Source organism: Arachis ipaensis, chromosome B10, assembly GCF_059453495.1.
Source record: "Arachis ipaensis isolate K30076 ecotype BB chromosome B10, ASM5945349v1, whole genome shotgun sequence".
NCBI lineage: Eukaryota > Viridiplantae > Streptophyta > Magnoliopsida > Fabales > Fabaceae > Arachis > Arachis ipaensis.
The window spans coordinates 151239075-151258399 of record NC_142435.1 but is presented as its reverse complement, the minus strand read 5'-3'; positions in this window follow the sequence as shown (position 1 = coordinate 151258399).

The following is a 19325-nucleotide window of genomic DNA, read 5'->3' as shown; positions in this document are numbered from 1 at the left end:
CTAGATAACCCTAGAAAACCCTAGAAAACCCTAGATAACCCTAGAAAACCCTAGATAACCCTTGAAAACCTTAGATAATCCTAGAAAATCCTAGAAAGTCTAGAACCACTAGAAAACCCTTGAAAATCCTAGGAAACACTAGAAAACCCTAGAAAACTTAAAAAACCCTTGAAAATCCTAGAACACCCTAAATAACCCTAGAAAATCCTAGATAATCCTAGAAAATCCTAGATAACCCTAGAAAATTCTAAATAACCCTAGAAAGCCCTAGAAAACCTAAAAAACCCTAGAAAATCTAAGATAACCCTAGAAAACCCTAGAAAACCCTAGAAAACCCTAGATAACCCTAGAAAACCCAAGATAACCCAAGATAACCCTAGAAAACCCAAGATAACCTAGAAAATCCTAGAAAACCCTAGTTAACCCTAGATAACCCTAGAAAACCCTAGATAACCCTAGAAAATCTTAGATAATCCTAGAAAACCCTTGAAAACCCTTGAAAACTCTAGAAAACCCTAGATAACCCAAGAAAATCCTAGATAACCATAGAAAACCCTAGATAACCCTAGAAAACCTATAAAACCGTAAAACCGTAGATATTACTAGAAAATCCTAGAAAACCTAGAAAACCCTTGAAAACCCTAGAAAATCCTAGAAAACACTAGAAAATCCTAGAAAACCTAGAAAACCCTTGAAAACCCTAGAAAACCCTAGAAAACTCTAGAAAACCCTTAAAAATCCTATAAAACCTTAGATAACCCTAGAAAACCCTACATAACCCTAGAAAATCGTAGATAACCCTAGAAAACCTAAAAAATCCTTGAAAACCCTAGAAAACCCTAGAAAGCCCTTGAAAACTATAGGAAAAATCCTAGAAAACTCTAGAAAACCTAGAAAACCCTTGAAAACCATTAGAAACCCTAGAAAACCCTAGATAACCCTAGAAAATCCTAGAAAAACTAGGGTTAACTAGGGTTTCTAGGGTTATCTAGGGTTTTCTAGGGTTATCTAGGGTTATCTAGGATTTTCTAGGGTTTTCCAGGGTTATCTAGTGTTTTCTAGGGTTCTTTAGGTTTTCTAGGGCTTTCTATGTTTATTTAAGATTTTTTAGGGTTATGTAGGTTTTTCTAGGTTTATCTAGGATTTTCTAGGGTTATCTAGGATTTTCTAGGGTTTTCAAGGATTTTCAAGGGTTTTCTAGGTTTTCTAGGATTTTCTAGGGTTATCTAGGGATTTCTAGCATTTTCTAGGACTTTCTAGGGTTATCTAGAATTATCTAGGTTTTTCTAGGATTTTCTGGTGTTATCTAAAGTTTTATAGGATTTTTAGGGTTTTCTATGATCTTTTAGGGTTATCTAGGATTTTCTAGAGTTATCTAGGGTCTTCTAGTGTTATCTACGGTTATCTAGCATTATCTAGGGTTATTTAGGGTTTTCTAGGGTTATCTAGGGTTATCTAGGGTGTTCTAGGGTTTTCTAGGGTTATCTAGGGTTCTTTAGAGTTTTCTAGGGTTTTTTAGGATTTTTAAGAATTTCTAGGGCTTTCTAGGGTTATCTAGGATTTTCTAGGGTTATCTAGGGTTTTCTATGGTTATCTCAGATTTTCTAGGGTTATCTAGAGTTTTCTAGGGTTTTCAGGTGTTTTCTAGAGTTTTCTAGGATTTTCTAGGTTTATCTAGGGTTTTCTATGGTTTCCTAGGGTTTTCTAGGTTTTTCTAGGGTTTTCAAGGGTTTCTATGTTTTCTAGGGTTTTCTAGGGTTATCTAGGGTTTTCTAGGTTTTTATGATTTTCTAGGATTTTCTAGGGTTATCTAGGACTTTCTAGGGTTTTGTAGGATTTTCTAGAGCTATCTAGGATTATCTAAGGTTTTTTAGGGTTATCTAGGGTTTTTTAGGGTTATCTAGGGTTTTCTAGGGTTATCTAGGGTTATCAAGGGTTTTCTAGGGTTATCTAGGATTATCTAGGGTTATCTAGGGATTTATAGGATTATCTAGGGTTATCTAGCGTTATCAAGGGTTTTTTAAGGTTTTCTAGGGTTATCTAGGGTTATCTAGGGTTTTCTAGGGTTTTTCAGGGTTATCTAGGGTTATCTAAAGTTATCTAAGGTTATCTAGGATTTTCTAGGGTTTTTCAGGGTTATCTAGGGTTTTATAGTGTTATCTAGGGTTATCTAGCGTTATCTAGGATTTTTTAGGGTTTTCTAGGGTTATCTAGGGTTCTTTAGATTTTTTAGGACTTTCTAGGGTTATTTAAGATTTTCTAGGGTTATCTCGGTTATTCTAGGTTTATCTAGGGTTTTCTAGGGTTATCTAGGATTTTCTAGGGTTTTCAAGGATTTTCTAGGTTTTCTAGGATTTTCTAGGGTTATCTAGGATTTTCTAGCATTTTCTAGGGCTTTCTAGGGTTATCTAGGATTATCTAGGGTTTTTTAGGATTATTTAGGGTTTTCTGGTGTTATCTAAGGTTTTATAGGATTTTTAGGGTTTTCTAGGATTTTTAGGGTTATCTAGGGTTTTCTAGGATTTTCTAGGGTTATCTAGGGTTTTCTAGTGTTATCTAGGGTTATCTAGCGTTATCTAGGGTTTTTTAGGGTTTTCTAGGGTTATCTAGGGTTATCTAGGGTTATCTAGGGTTTTCTAGGGGTTTCTAGGGTTATCTAGGATTATCTAGGGTTATCTAGGGTTATCTAGGCTTTTCTAGGGTTATCTAGGGTTATCTAGGCTTTTCTAGGTTTTCTAGGATTTTCTATGATTATCTAGGGTTCTTTTGGGTTTTCTAGGCTTTTCTAGGTTTTCTAGGGTTATCTAGGGTTTTCTAGGATTATCTAGGGTTATCTAGGATTTTCTAGGTTTTCTAGGGTATTCTAGGATTATCTTGGGTTCTTTAGGGTTTTCTAGGGTTTTTAGAAATTCCTAGGGTTTTCTAGGGTTAATTAGGAATTTCTAGGTTTATCTAGGGTTTTCCAGGATTATCTAGGATTTTCTAGGGTTATTTATGGTTTTCTAGGGTTTTCAAGGGTTTTGTAGGTTTTTTAGGGATTTCTAGGGTTATCTAGGGTTTTCTAGGGTTTTCTAGGATTATCTAGGGTTTTTTAGGATTTTTTAGGTTTTCTGGGGCTTTCTAGGGTTATTTATGATTTTCTAGGATTATCTAGTGTTTTCTAGGGTTATCTAGGATTTTTTAGGGTATTCAAGGATTTTTTAGGTTTTCTAGGGTTTTCTAGGGTTATCTAGGATTTTCTAGGATTTTTTAGTGCTTTCTAGGGTTATCTAGGGTTTTCTAGGGGTTTCTAGGGTTATCTAAGGTTATCTAGGGTTTTCTAGGGTTTTCTAGAATTTTCAAGAGTTTTCTAGGTTTTCTAGGATTTTCTAAGGTTATCTAGGGTTTTCTAGGGTTTTTTAGTATTTTCTAGAATTTTCTAGGGTTATCTAGGTAATTCTAGGGTTATCTAGGGATTTTTATGGTTTTCTAGGGTTATCAATGGTTTTCTAAGATTTTGTAGGGTTTTCTAGGGTTATCTAGTATTTTTTAGGGTTATCTAGGGCTTTCTAGCGTTTTCTATGGTTATCAATGGTTTTCTAGGGTTTTTTAAGGTTTAGGGTTTAGGGTTTAGGGTTTAGGGTTATCAATGGTTTTCTAGGGTTTTAGGGTTTTCTAGGGTTATCAATGGTTTTCTAGGGTTATCAATGGTTTTCTAGGGTTTTAGGGTTTTCTAGGGTTATCTATGATTTTCTAGGGTTTTTCAGGATTTTTTAGGATTTTCTAGTGTTATCTAGGATTTTCTAGAGCTTTCTAGGGTTTTCTAGGGTTTCTCGGGTTTTCTAGGATTCTCTATGGGTTTTTCGGGTTTTTTAAAATTTTCTAGGGTTATCTAGGGTTTTAGGGTTTTCTATGATTTTCTTGGATTCCTAGGGTTTTATTGGGCTTTCTAAGGATTTCTAGAGTTTTCTAGGATCTTCTAGGATTTTCTAGGATTTTCTTGCGTCTACTAGGGTTTTCTATGGTTATCTAGGGTTATCTAGGATTTTCTAGTGTTTTATAGGATTTTCTAGGGTTATCTAGTGTTTTCTAAGGTTTTTAGGGGTTTCAAGGATTTTCTAGGGTTCTCTAGGCTTTTCTAGTATTTTTTAGGGTTTCTAGGATTTTTAGGGTTTTCTAGGGTTATCTAGGATTTTCTAGAGTTTTCTAGAATTATCTAGAATTTTCTAGGATTTTCTAGCGTCTACCAGGGTTTTCTAGGGTTATCTAGGGTTTTCTAGTATTATCTAGGATTTTCTAGGGTTTTCTAGGATTTTCTTGGGCTAACTAGGATTTTCTAGAGTTTTTAGGGTTTTCTAGGATTTGCTAGGGTTCTCTAGGATTTTCTAGGGTTTTCTAGGGTTTTCTAGGATTTTTAGCTATTTCTAGGGTTATCTAGGATTTTCTAGAGTTTTCTAGGATTTTCTAGGTTATTTTAGGATTTATATGATTATCTAGGATTTTTTAGGGTTATCTAGGGATTTCTAGGGGTTTTTAGCGCTTTCTAGGGTCATCAATGGTTTTCTAGGATTTTTTAGGGTTTTCTAGTGTTTTCTAGGGTTATCTAGGGTTTTCTAGAGTTTTCTAGGGTTTTCTAGGATTTCTAAGGTTTTCTAGGGTTCTCTAGGGTTTTCTAGGATTTTCTAGGGTTTTCTAGGGTTTTCTAGCGTCTACTAGGATTTTCAAGGGTTTTCTAGGGTTATCTAGGATTTTTAGAGCTTTCTAGGGTTCTCTAAGGTTTTCTAAGGTTTCCTAGGGTTTTCTAGGGTTTTCTAGGATTTATCTAGAGTTTTTTAGGGTTATCTAGGATTTTCTAAGGTTTTCTAAAGGTTTTTAGGGTTTTCTAGGATTATCAATGGTTTTCTAGGGTTTTTTAGGGTTTCTAGGGCTATCTAGGATTTTCTAGAGTTTTCTAGAGTTTTCTAGGTTTTTCTAGGGTTTCTATGGTTTTCTAGGATTCTCTAGGGTTTTCTAGGGTTTTCTAGGATTTTCTAGGGTTATCTAGGGTTTTTAGGGTTTTTTAAGGTTTTCTAGGGTTCTCTAGGATTTTCTAGGGTTTTCTATGATTTTCTAGGGTTTTCTAAAATTTTTAGGGTTTTTTAGGATTTTGTAGAATTTTTTAGGATTTTCTAGTATTTTCTAGGATTTTTAGGGTTTTTTAGGGTTTTGTAGAATTTTTTAGGATTTTCTAGTATTTTCTAGGATTTTTAGGATTTTCTAGGGTTATCTAGGATTTTCTAGGGTTATCTAGGGTTAACTAGGGTTATCTAGGGTTTTCTAGGATTTTCTAGGTGTTTTTAAGTTTTTCTAGGGTTATCTATGATTTTCTAGAGTTTTTTTAGGGTTTTTTAGGGTTTTCTAGTGTTATCTATGGTTTTCTAGGGTTTTCTAGGGTTCTCTATGGGTTTTTAGGGTTTTCTAAAATTTTCTAGGGTTATCTAGGGTTTTAAGATTCTAGGGTTTTCTAGGGTTTTCTAGGATTCTTAGGGTTTTATTGGGCTTTCTAAGGATTTCTAGGATTTTCTTGGATCTTCTAGGATTTTCTAGGATTTTCTAGCGTCTACTAGGGTTTTCTATGGTTATCTAGGGTTATCTAGGATTTCTAGTATTTTATAGGATTTTCTAGGATTCTCTAGGGTTCTCTAGGATTTTTTAGGGTTTCAAGAATTTTTAGGGTTTTCTAGGGTTTTCTAGAGTTTTCTAGAATTTTCTAGAATTTTCTAGGGTTATTTAGGGTTTTCAGGGTTTTCTAGAGTTTTCTAGGATTTTCTAGGCTTTTCAAAGGTTTTCTAGAGTTTTCTAGGATCTTCTAGAATTTTCTAGGGTTTTCTAGGGTTATCTAGGGCTTTCTAGCGTTATCTAGTGTTTTCTAGGGTTTTCTAGGATTTTCTAGGGCTAACTAGGGTTTTCTAGAGTTTTTAGGGTTTTCTAGGGTTCTCTAGGATTTTCTAAGATTTTTAGGGATTTCTAGGGTTATCTAGGATTTTCTAGAGTTTTCTAGGATTTTCTAGGTTATTCTAGGATTTTCTAGCGTTATCTAGGGTTTTTTAGGGTTATCTAGGGTTTTCTAGGGATTTCTAGGGATTTTTAGGGCTTTCTAGGGTTATCAATAGTTTTCTAGGGTTTTTTAAGATTTTCTAGTGTTTTCTAAGGTTATCTAGGGTTTTTCATATTTTTTAGAATTTTCTAGGGTTTTCAAGGGTTTCTAAGATTTTCTAGGATTTTCTAGGATTTTCTAGGGTTATCTAGTGTTTTTAGAGCTTTCTAGGATTTTCTAAGGTTCTCTAAGGTTTTCTAGGGTTTCCTAGGGTTTTCTAGGGTTTTCTAGGATTATCTAGGGTTTTTTAGGGTTATCTAGGGTTTTCTAAGGTTTTCTAGGAGTTTTTAGGGTTTTCTAGGATTATCAATGGTTTTCTAACGTTTTTAGGGTTTTCTAGGGCTATCTAGAATTTTCTAGGATTTTCTAGAGTTTTCTAGAGTTTTTATGGGTTTCTAGGGTTTTTACGGGTTCTTTAGGGTTTTCTAAGGTTTTCTAGGGTTTTTTCAGGTTTTCTAGCATCTTCTAGGATTTTCTAGGATTTTCTAGCTTCAACTAGAGTTTTCTAGGATTTTCTAGGGTTTTCTAAGGTTTTCTAGAGTTTTCTAGGGTCTTCTAGGGATTTCTAGGATTTTCTAGCGTCTACTAGGGTTTTCTAGGGTTATCTAGGGTTTTCTATGGTTTTCTAGGATTTTCTAAGGTTTTGTAGGGTTTTTAGGGTTTTCTAGGATTTTCTATGATTCTCTTGGGTTTTCTAGGATTTTTAGGGTTTTCTAGGGTTATCTAGGATTTTCTAGAGTTTTTTAGGATTTTCTAGGTTATTCTAGGGTTTTTAGGGTTATCTAGAGTTTTTTAAGGTTATCTAGGGTTTTCTAGGATTTTCTAGGGGTTTTTAGGGCTTTCTAGGGTTATCAATGGTTTTCTAGAATTTTTTTAGGGGTTTCTAGTGTTTTCTAGGGTTATCTAGGAATTTTTAGCGTTTTCTATAGTTTTCTAGGGTTTTTAGGGTTCTCTAGGGTTTTCTAGAGTTTTCTAGGGTTATCTAGGATTTTCTAAGGTTATCTAGAGTTTTTAGGGTTTTCTAGAGTTTTCTAGGGTTCTCTAGGTTTTTTTAGGATTTTCTAGGATTCTTAGGATTTTCAAGGGTTTTATAAGGTTTTCTAGGTTTTTCTAGGATTCTCTAGGATTTCCTAAGGTTTTCTAGGGTATTCTAGGATTTTCTAGGGTTTTCTAGGGTTTTCTAGGATTCTTAGGGTTTTCTAGGATTTCCTAAGGTTTTCTAGTATTTTATAGGGTCTTCTTTGATTTTCTAGGGTTTTCGAACATCTACTAGGGTTTTCTAGGGTTATCTAGGGTTTTCTAGGGTTTTCTAGGATTTTCTAGAGTTATCTAGGGTTTTCTATGGTTTTTAGGATTTTCTAGGGTTCTCTAGGGTTTTCTAGAGTTTTCTCGGATTATTAGGGTTTTCTAGGGTTATCTAGTGTTTTTTAGTGTTTTCTAGAGTTTTCTAGGATTTTCTAGGGGTTTTTTATGTTTTTCTAGGGTTATCTATGATTTTCTAGGGTTTTTTAGGATTTACTAGGGTTTTCTACAGTTATCTAGGATTTTCTAGGGTTTTCTAGAGTTTTCTAGGGTTTTCTAGGATTTCTAGGATTTTCTAGAGTTCTCTATGGGTTTTTAGGATTTTCTAAAATTTTCTAGGGTTATCTAGGATTTTAGGGTTTTCTAGAGTTTTCTAGGGTTTTCTAGGGTTCTCTAGGATTCTTAGGATTTTCTAGGGCTTTCTAGGGTTTTCTAGGATTTTCTAGGATTTTCTAGGGTTTTCTAGCGTCTACTAGGGTTTTCTAGGGTTATCTAAGGTTATCTAGGATTTTCTAGTATTTTATAGGATTTTCTAGGGTTATCTAGAGTTTTCTAGGGTTTTTAGGGTTTTCTAGGATTTTTTAGGGTTCTCTAGGGTTTTCTAGGGTTTCTTTGATTTTTAGAGCTTTCGAGGGTTATCTAGGGTTTTTTTATAGTTTTCTAGGATTTTCTCGGATTTTCTAGGGTTATCTAGAGTTTTTAGGGTTTTCTAGGATTTTCTAGGATTTTCAAAGGTTTTCTAGAATTTTCTAGGGTCTTCTACGATTCTCTAGGGTTTACTAGCGTCTACTAGGATTTTCTAGGGTTATCTAGGGTTTTCTAGGGTTATCTAGCATTTTCTAGGGTTTTCTAGGATTTTCTAGGGCTATCTATGGTTTTCTATAGTTTTTAGGGTTTTCTAAGGTTTTCTAGGGTTCTCTAAAGTTTTCTAGGATTTTCTAAGATTTTTTAGAGTTTTCTAGGATTTTCTAGGTTATTCTAGGCTTTTCTAGGGTTCTCTAGGGTTTTTTAGGATTATCTAGGTTTTTCTAGGGATTTCTAGGGATTTTTAGGGCTTTCTAGGGTTATCAATGGTTTTCTACGATTTTTTAGGGTTTTCTAGTGTTTTCTAGGGGTTATCTAGGGTTTTCTAGGGTTTTTTAGAGTTTTCTAGGGTTTTCTAGGGTTTCTATGCTTTTCTAGCGTTCTCTAGAGTTTTTTAGGATTTTCTAAGGTTTTCTAGGGTTATCTAGGGTTTTAGAGTTTTCAAGGGTTTTTAGGGTTTTTAGGGTTTTCTAGGATTCTCTAGGGTTTTTAGGGTTTTCAGGGTTTTCTAGGATTCTCTAGGGTTTTCTAGCGTTTTCTAGGATTTTCTAGGGTTATCTAGGGTTTTTAGAAATTTCTAGGGTTTTCTTGGGTTCTCTAGGGTTATCTAGGATTTTCTAGGGTTATCTAGGATTTTCTAGGGTTTTCTTTGGGTTTTCTAAGGTTTTCTATGGTTTTCTAGGGTTTTCTAGAATTTTCTAAGATTTTCTAAGGTTTTCTAGGGTTTTCTAGGGTCTTCTAGGGATTTCTAGGGTTTTCTAGCGTCTACTAGGGTTTTCTAGGGTTATTTAGGATTTTCTAGAGTTATTTAGGGTTTTCTAGGATTCTCTAGGATTTTCTATGGTTTTCTAGGATTTTGTAGGATTTTTAGGATTTTCTAGGGTTCTCTAGGGTTCTCTAGGGTTTTCTAGAGTTTTCTAGGGTTTTCTAGAGTTTTTTAGGATTTTCTAGGTTATTCTAGGGTTTTCTAGGGTTATCTAGGATTTTTTAAGGTTATCTAAGATTTTCTAGGGTTTTCTAGGGGTTTTCAGGGCTTTCTTGGGTTATCAATAGTTTTCTAGGGTTTTTTATGGGTTTCTAGTATTTTCTAGGGTTATCTAGGATTTTCTAGGGTTTTTGGAGTTTTCTAGGGTTTTCTAGGATTTCTAGGATTTTTTAAGGTTCTCTAGGATTTTCTAGGGTTTTCTAGGGTTATCGAGGATTTTCTAGGATTATCTAGGGTTTTTAGGGTTTTCTAGGATTCTCTAGGATTTTTTAGGATTTTCTAGGATTCTTAGAGTTTTCAAGTGTTTTCTAAGGTTTTCTAGGTTTTTCTAGGGTTCTCTAGGGTTTTCTAGGATTTTTTAGGGTTTTCTAGGATTTTCTAGGGTTATCTAGGGTTTTTAGGGTTTTCTAGGGTTTTCTAGGGTCTTCTTGGATTTTCTAAGATTTTCTAGGGTTATCTAGGGTTTTCTTGGGTTATGTAGGGTTTTCTAGGGTTTTCTAGGATTTTCTAGGGTTATCTAGGGTTTTCTAGGGTTTTTAGGATTTTCTAGGGTTATCTACAGTTTTCTAGGGTTATATAGGTTTTTTAGGGTTATCTAGGATTTTCTAGGGTTTTCTAGGGGTTTTTAGGTTTTCTAGGGTTATCTATGATTTTCTAGGATTCTTTAGGATTTTCTAGGGTTTTCTAGTGTTATCTAGGGTTTTCTAGGGTTTTCTAGAGTTTTCTAGGGTTTTCTAGGGTTTCTAGGGTTTTCTAGGGTTCTCTATGGGTTTTTAGGGTTTTCTAAAATTTTCTAGGGTTATCTAGGGTTTTAGGATTTTCTAGGATTTTCTAGGGTTTTCTAGGGTTCTCTAGGGTTTTCTACGGTTTTCTAGGATTCTTAGGGTTTTCTAGGGCTTTCTAAGGTTTTTAGGGTTTTCTAGGATCTTCTAGGATTTTCTAGGGTTTTCTAGCGTCTACTAGGGTTATTTAGGGTTATCAAGGATTTTCTAGTGTTTTCCAGGATTTTCTAGGGTTATCTAGGGATTTTTAGGGTTTTTAGGATTTTCTAGGATTTTCTAGGGTTCTCTAGGATTTTCTTGGGATTTCTTGGGTTTCTAGGATTTTTAGGGTTTTCTAGGGTTATCTAGGGTTTTCTAGAGTTTTCTAGGATTTCCTAGAATTTTCTAGAATTTTCTCGGGTTATCTAGGATTTTTAGGGTTTTCTAGGGTTTTCTAGGAGTTTTCTAGGAATTTCGAAGGTTTTCTAGGGTTTTTGAATGTTTTCTAGGGTTTTCTAGGGTCTTCTAGGATTTTCTAGGGTTTTCCAGCGTCTATTAGGGTTTTATAGGGTTATCTAGGATTTTCTAGGGTTTTCTAGGGTTTTCTAGGATTTTCTAGGGCTATCTAGGATTTTCTAGAGTTTTTAGGGTTTTCTAGGGTTTTCTAGGGTCTTGTAGGATTTTCTAGTATTTTGTAGCGTCTACTAGGGTTTTCTAGGATTATCTGGGGTTTTCTAGGGTTATCTAGGGTTTTCAAGGATTTTGTAGGATTTTCTTGGGCTATCTAGGGTTTTCTAGAGTTTTTAGGGTTTTCTAGGGGTTTTTAGGGCTTTCTAGGGTTATCAATGGTTTTCTAGGGTTTTTAGGATTTTCTAGTATTTTCATGGGTTATTAGGGTTTTCTAGGATTTTCTAGAGTTTTCTAGGATTTTTTAGGGTTTCTAAGGTTTTCTAGGGTTCTCTAGGGTTTTCTAGGGTTATCTAGGATTTTTAGAGTTTTCTAGGATTTTCTAGGGTTCTCTAAGATTTTCTAGGGTTTCTTAGAGTTTTCTAGGGTTTCTAGGATTATCTAGGATTTTTTAGGGTTATCTAGGGTTTTCTACGATTTTCTAGGGGTTTTTAAAATTTTCTAGGGTTATCTATGATTTTCTACGTTTTTAGGGTTTTCTAGGGTTATCTAGGATTTTCTAGGGTTTTCTAGAGTTTTCTAGGGTCTAGGTTCTAGGGTCTAGGATTTAGGGTTTATGGTTTATGGTTTAGGGTTTAGGGTTTAGAGTTTAGGGTTTAGGGTTTTAGGGTTCTAGGGTTCTAGGGTTCTAGGGCTTTAGGGTTCTAGGGTTTTAGGGTTCTAGGGGTTCTAGGGTTCTAGGGTTTTAGGAGTTTTTAGGGATTTTTAGGGTTTTAGGGGTTTTTAGTGGTTTAGGGGTTTTTAGGGGTTTTTAAGGTTTTTAGGGTTTTAAGGTTTTAGGGTTTAGGGTTTAGGGGTTATGGTTTAGGAGTTAGGGTTTAGGAGTTAGGGTTTAGGGTTTAGGGTTTAGGGAATGATAATACCAATAGCTAGTGTGGTTTTTCATATTCTCGAAAATTGGTTGACTGACAATAACCTTGTCGAGTAAGTCCGTCTGTTGAATGTAATTGATATTATCATTACCGTTCTTTATTATTATTATTATTATTATTATTATTATTATTATTATTATTATTATTATTATTATTATTATTATTGTTGTTGTTGTTGTATTCATAAATATAAAAATCAAATTATAAAAAGAACCATTAAGTATTGATTAAGTATTGATTATAAGAATGTCTAGTAAAGGATATGACATTATAATTAATATCATTAATAAGTGAAATTGATAAGAATATGATAAATAGAATGATAAGAGAGTGGAATAAAAATTAAAAGTGTTATTAAGTGATATAAACGAAATGAATTATAAAAAATTTTAGCTAATTATAGCTGAAATTTTTTTGTTATCAAACTTTTTTCTTAACTCAACTATTTATCCTATGCTCAAACCATTATTTCTTCCATTATAATACTTCTTCAATATTCATATTTAATACAAGTGAGACCTTACTCAATTAATTTGATGAAATTATATTTCAAATACTTTAAGCTATTATTCATATTATTACTGCATATACAAATAACACTAGAATAGTCTAATCTTCTTCATATCTTCCTTTTTCTTTATTGAAATGTTTACAATTTATTTTAAATTTTACAAATACTTTAAAAATAATAAAGGTGATCATTTCTTTTCTACATCAGATAAAATAACCAATAATTTTTTACATTCACGTCCTTTTAATATGCGTATGTGTTGTCCACACATTGTGCAAGTATCTTACTAGTTAACATTTAATTTATATTAGTGTGTCTTATTTATTATCACTAAATACAATAAAAATTTGTGTATCTTTGTGTATATTTTTTTGTGTATTTGTGTTTGTATCTATATATTTAAAAGACACTAACCAGCTGTCAACTCCTGATTTTATGTTTTTTTTTTTTTTTCCTTTGAAATTGGCTGGCCTTGACGGTTGTTTATTGTGCACTGTGATCAGGCTTCCTTTCTGCATGTCTTTTTTTTTTGGCCATACAACACACTCACACACACATTCCACACATACTAACCTAGCATGTCTATGTAGATCTTCCCGTAATGGGGTTTATGTTAGCTGGTTACCATCGAGGCCCAAAATAATTTCAAGCCTTTCACCCAAAAAGGAAATAAAAGATAAAAAAAATCTTTACAGAACATAGAAGAAAAGAAAAGATTATCATATATACTTGCTTTCTAAGTATACAAGTATATAATCATTGGATAAATATTTAAATTGACTTCTATGAAATTTTATATTGGAGATTTTTGTTTAATAATTTTTTATTCGTTAAAATTTTTAAAAATAATTTCTATAAGACATATTAATTTTTTCGTCATTTTAAAAGAGACTAATTTATTTATCAATAATTTTTTTAATTTAACTATTTTATAATAATATTTATTAAACATTTATTTGTCTAATATATATATATAATTGGATGAAAATGAGAAGGAACTAATTTATTCTGCAAAAGTAATTATTATTTAATTTTGATGTACGGTCTGTAAAATGATTTTACACATGTATTTAATCGTATAACACTATATTAGTAAACATAATTATTTTTTATCTTAATTACGCGCACAAATAATTATTCAAAAAAATCATTGTTATGATACGACTGTATAAAATATTTTTCACTATTATCAAAATTAAACTCATTTTATAAGCCAGCTCAAGAACCACCCGTCTCAATTAATCTGCACATCTCTAAAAGTTCATCTAGGTCAACAAGTTTTAATTTGTTATCACTTGTTTGTTTCGTGCATGACGCTACATGATGAAAGTTTATGATGAAAAGTTGAATGCAGCCGCATTATCTCTATCTCCTTGTGATTCTGTGCCACCACATCATTACATAGCTTATAACTAAAAGAGAGATCGAACCTAGAATAAATAGGTACAACAAAATGTCATTGATATATACTTACATTTATATGATTACTCCTCAACTACCATATAACATATAACTACCAAAGTTTTCGAACGCAGCTAACATTCTTCTCTCCAGTACGGTACCACGCATGGCCACCCGCACCAAACGGTCGTTTATTCGTATTGGACAAAATTTTGGATCCATCACATGAATGAAACACTTTTATACGTTATTCGTTTAATGTATATTTTTGTGTATGTCCACTCATGTGATCCCATTTAATTAAGTCATTAATTATCAATTATCACAAATTAAAAAAACATTTAGTGAGTTTTTAATTGTACTAGAAGACAACATTATATTTTTGTAGTTAGGCACTTGCATGTGTGATACAAATTAAAATATATATTATATCATACAAAAAATACTAAGTATTTAAATCTTTTAAGTAATTAAATTTAACTAAGTTGTTTAAAAATAAAAATATATTACACCCACTTTTTTTTTTAAAGATCAATGCTGATCTTCTTTTTCATACATTTTTTTTTCCATCTTTAACATTGTTGTTGTTACCACTGCTGATCATCATTATGGTCGCTGTCACTTCTTCTTCTTCTTTTCACACAGAAAATTTAATGGAGGAGTGATAGGGACTAGTAATTTATGATTTGTAGCTATCAATAATGTTTTTAATGGTGTAAGATTTCATCTAATGGTGTAGGATTACTCATTTTTCTTTTGCTGATTATATGCTGGCCAGAATTTAATAAAGTTGCTGCCCCTTAGACTTTTTCAATTTAATGCACACCATATAAATTTTGGTACACAACACACAAATTTTAGTATCCAATATAAACATTTTTAACATTGACACTCAACCAATGAAATATACACAACATATAATTTTTGTAAATAACACAAAAATCTTAATGGATAGCATAGAATTTTAAATTTTTTATGTGCCAGCATAAAAATTTTTGGAGAACTACATATCCAGAATAATAACTCACTCAACTTACAAAATACATTCACAATAAAAAATTGTACTATAGGCAAAGATTTGTGTGCTATCTCAATAAATTTTTGTGTCTTCCAACAAAAATTTATTTTTTTTTTTTAAATAAAGGAGTTCGACACAATAGAGTAGAGCAAATAAGAAAAGATATACAAAATAAACAAACAACACTAGCAAGTAACATAAATAAGGAAACTCCTCAAGACCTCTTCAGCACAGTCATTAACAATATAAGAGAGAGTTTCCTCCTCCACTCCTCCAACAAAAATTTGTGCGCTACAAAAAGCTTGAAAAAAAAAAAAGGAATAATGATGTATGTGTTAATGTTACAAGTGTGAAGTGTATAAAATTAGTCTCGCATTAAATTTTAGACTGCTTTTTAGTTAAAATTGAAGAAAGCGATTTTCTACTAATTTGGATTAATTTCTTTCTCTTTTCTATATTATTTATGTTTTTAATTTATCCTTTTATTGCAAAGTCGGTTCATGTGTCACTTGCTTTATTTTAACATTTTTAGGTGAAACAAAGACCTTGTACATCCGTTCAAAAAAAAAATGTTATACATCCTCCCCCCTCCCCACCCTTTTTTTTTTAATATAAATAAAGATATCTTAAGTTTTGTCATATGCATACTTTAAAATAATTTCTTTTATTATTGTGTATAATTTGAAATATTTGTGTATGCAATCAAAATAAAGAATGGATATTTTTCATCACACACGCATGTGAGAGAGAGAGAGAGCACACGGAGAGAGCATACACACATGCAGACACTGAGCATACACACATATATGTCTGGGGGTATATATGCCCGGTCTGAATATGTTAAAGGTTAATTTGATGTAATTTTATTGAATAAAAGTCTTAAAAATAGATTCAATCATTATTTAAGATTATGTTTAGATCAAGATTTTTACTCGACTCATATACATTCTAAAAAAATTAAAAAAGTATATATATTTTAAATTAATTTTAATATTATGTTATATTAATTATAAGTTTATTGTTTTATTTTTAATTACATTTGTTGAATTAAAAATAAATTAAAAAAAGTATCAAATTAAAATTTATGAATAAATTCAAATTTAAATATGAATATTAATTTTTTGATAACAAATTTCTTCTTTATAAATATATGCATCATAAATAAGTTTATGTATAAATAAATTTTTTTTATAAATTATTGTTAAAGTTTTAAAGATCTGATTTCCACCAGGTTTGGACCTGGTATAATTGTGACAAAAAAAATTTAGTTTTCATTGAATTTAAGACTGAATTTGGATCTAAAAAATCGATTCGGTATATATTTAAAGTCGAATCCAAATTAAGACAAATTTAATTTCATCCGACTCATATATATATATTTAGCTGTCATAATTTCTCTTTTTAAAAACTTTAGAGACGAGTAATTTTTAATAATTTAGAAAAATATAAATAGTATACTAAATTGTCTTTAATAAACAAAAAGAACACATATATAAAAAAAATGAGAGAGAAAATAGGCAAAAAGAACATACGACACAAAGAAAGAAAGAAAGAAAGAATTGTATAGTTGTTCTAGGAGACAAACAATTTTTAATAATTTTGACCAATATAAATACTAAATTATTTTTAATAAATAAATTTTAATAATTTATGTGTATAAATTTTAAAAAATATAAATATAATATATTAATTTATATGTATAAATACTTACAAATTATTATTGATGAAATATAAATTTAAAGAAAAAGTATAGATAGACAATAAAAATATTAAATAATATAAACAATAAATATATTGAATGTTCATTTTACTAGGTATGTGGATATATAGTTATTCTAATATTAAGATTTTAAGTGAGTAATTTAAAAGTGTAATGTGTTTTTATTTAATTGGTAGTTATTCATATTGTTCAAAAAAATCATTAGTTACTTAGTATTATCTAAATCTAAAATAATAATATTTACTTGTCAGTACTATTAGTGTTCTCTTCTGATCATGGATGGATGGTATCTTTTTTTTTTTTCTTCTCGTATTCGAGTATATAAGCTTTGCCTTGTTGCTTTTTTCACTTTACTTTTTCTTTCCTTTTTTACCTTTCGTACTATTCCTTCAAATTAAATATAATTCTATTCCATATATAACTTTTCTTCACAAAAGCAATTGTGGAATTGGAGTAAAATGCGGCAGCATCCTTGGAATTTTCCCTTTTGTATTTTCGGTCGCCCTCCCCAGCTTTACTTTGCATCTTCGCATTTACTTTATTTTATTCGCGTAGTTGCCTAGTTGGTGATCTTTAGGTAGCGTTTGTTTTGAGGTACTGAGACAGAGACTGAGAGACTGAGACTCAGTATCGTGTTTGTTAGTTCAGAGACTGGTACTAAAATTTCTGTCTCTGTCTCTAAAATTTTAGTATTTCAGTACCTCCAAAAAGTAGGGACACAGGGGACTGGAATTTTTAGAGATGGAGACTGAAACTTTAATAACATTTTATACCTAAAATACGTTCATTTCAATTAATTAATTCCAATTTTACCCTTTGTGCAAATTAAATTAGAATTTCATTCTTGTTTTAATTCCTGTCTCCCATTTTGCACCAAACAGAATACTGAGATTTATTTCAATCCCTGTCTCTTAGTCTCTGTCTCTCAGTCTCAGTCTTTCCGTCTCCGTCTCTCCACCAAACGCTACCTTACATCTTTTAAACAATAATTTTTCTTACTAATAAGTTACTATAAATGGCATATAGCCTAATAATTAATTGCCTTTAGATTCTAAAACATTAACAATATATACCTTTTACTTTTTTTTATTAATGTGCTTTTATTTTATTTAGTATATTAATATATTATTACTCTCTTTTTGTTACACATGAGAAAATAAAATAGAATATTATATCATTATTACTCCAAAAATGAAAAAAATAACAAATTACTACTCTAATATATATATATATATATATACATTAAAAAGTTAATAATTTTTTTATTATAGTTATTGTACAAGATGTCTCTGGTACGGGTTGAAGGATGGATCGGAAACCTGCGGGTCGAGGCGAAGACCGAGTCGCGTGACTGGAACGATGGGGGGAGGTACCTGCAAAGACACTCCGACGCTCAAGTCAGAATGGATCTGAGAGGTGTAAGGTGTGTGGAATGAATGAATACCTGAAGGGACCTGGGTCCTCTATTTATAGGTGATGGTAGTTATCTTATCTTATCTTGTTTGGCTAAGATAAGGGAGACATTTGAATTCGAAAGTCGGTTGGGAGTTTCTAGAGGGCCGGTTTCGGGCCTTCCAGAAGAGTAAGGCGGGTTGGACCCGGGAAACCGGGATTGGGTTCGATCCTGGGTCCGGGATCCGTGGGCCGGATCCGTAACAGTTGCCCCTGCAGCGGGAGGGCGAGTGAGATCGGCCTGTCGCTGGGAGGTGTGGTTTCGACCGTGGGTTAGGTCGATTTGTCGCTAGAGGATGTAGTCTCGACCACGAGTTTAGGTCGGTTTGTCGCTAGAGGACGTAGCCTCGACCGCGAGTTTAGGTCGGCTTGTCGTGTCGGCATGATCTTTCTTGGGGTCGTGGCGAGGTTTTGCTTGGCGGTTTTACGCGACTCTTCTGTACCCAACGTGCCTGTTGCGTTTTTCGAGGCGTACTTTATTGGTTTCTTTTTCCAAAGGGGCATTTATTGCGAGGGGATATTTTTTGGGCGTTTTTCCTCTATTGCCCCTGTGCGCAATTTTACTGTTCAGGGTTATTTGCGTCTTTTCTGCCCCCTTTTCGAAACCTTTTTTGGCTTTCCGCTTCTCTTCCCTCTATTACTTCACTTCCCTCTATTACTTCATTTTCTTCTGTTTTCTCTCTTGGAAAAAATTCTTCTTCCTTCTGTGGATTCCTCTTGGTGCTGCTGCTGTCTCTTCTTCTCAAGCTCTTTCCAGGCTCACTTTCTGCATTATCAGGTTGGTCTTTTTCGCTTTTTCTTGTTTTTGTTTTATGGTGTATCTATTTGTTCTATTTCTGCCATGCATTGTTCTGCCTGTTTCCTTTTTTCTTTCGTTTTTGGACCGTGTTTTGTGTTTTTGGGAGGTGGTTTTCGAGTCTTTGAAGGGGCTTAGCACCGCCGTGTGGGTTGGTAGTGGCGGTAGGTTTTGTCTTGCTTCTGTTATAGGGTTAGTAGGCTGATGGTGGTGCTCCTCCCTGTTTTAGGTATGCACCGGCGGAGAAATGAGGGTGTGGGTGCCCCGATAGCCCCTTCCAGGGGCGTCCCCGCTCGCTATACTTGGGTGACTAGCGATGTGTGGGGCGTTCCGTCACGGATGACGGAGGACGATCTTCAACGGCTCCGTGATCAGGGGGCGATTTGTGGTGGTGGTGATGAGGAGGGGCGGTACGAGCTCATCCTCCCGGATGCCGACGAGCGCGTCTGTTATCTGAACCTTCATTCGCCCACTGTTTCGGACTGGATGTGGGTTTACGAGTCGACGTTCACTCGGCTCGGCGTGCGGTTTCCTTTCTCGCCATTTGTTCAGGATCTGCTGAGTCGGTGTTCTGTGGCGCCGTCTCAGCTTCACCCGAACAGTTGGGCTGCCGTGCGGTCTTTCGAGTTGGTGTGCCGGTATCTCGATCTTCCGGCTTCTGTTCCTGTTTTTCTTTTTCTTTTCTTATGCACTCTTCCGACTAAGGAAGGGAAGCATAAGAAAGGATATATGTCATTTCGTGCTCAGCCTCATCGCCGAATTTTTGGGTTGTTTGAGGATTCCTTTCACGGTTTCAAAAGGGAGTACTTTAAGGTGCGCCCCGTCCAGGGGCATCATCTGTTTTGGCTGACGCCAGAGGGCGAGCGCCGGTTTCCGACGTATTGGAACTTTCGTGCCGGCC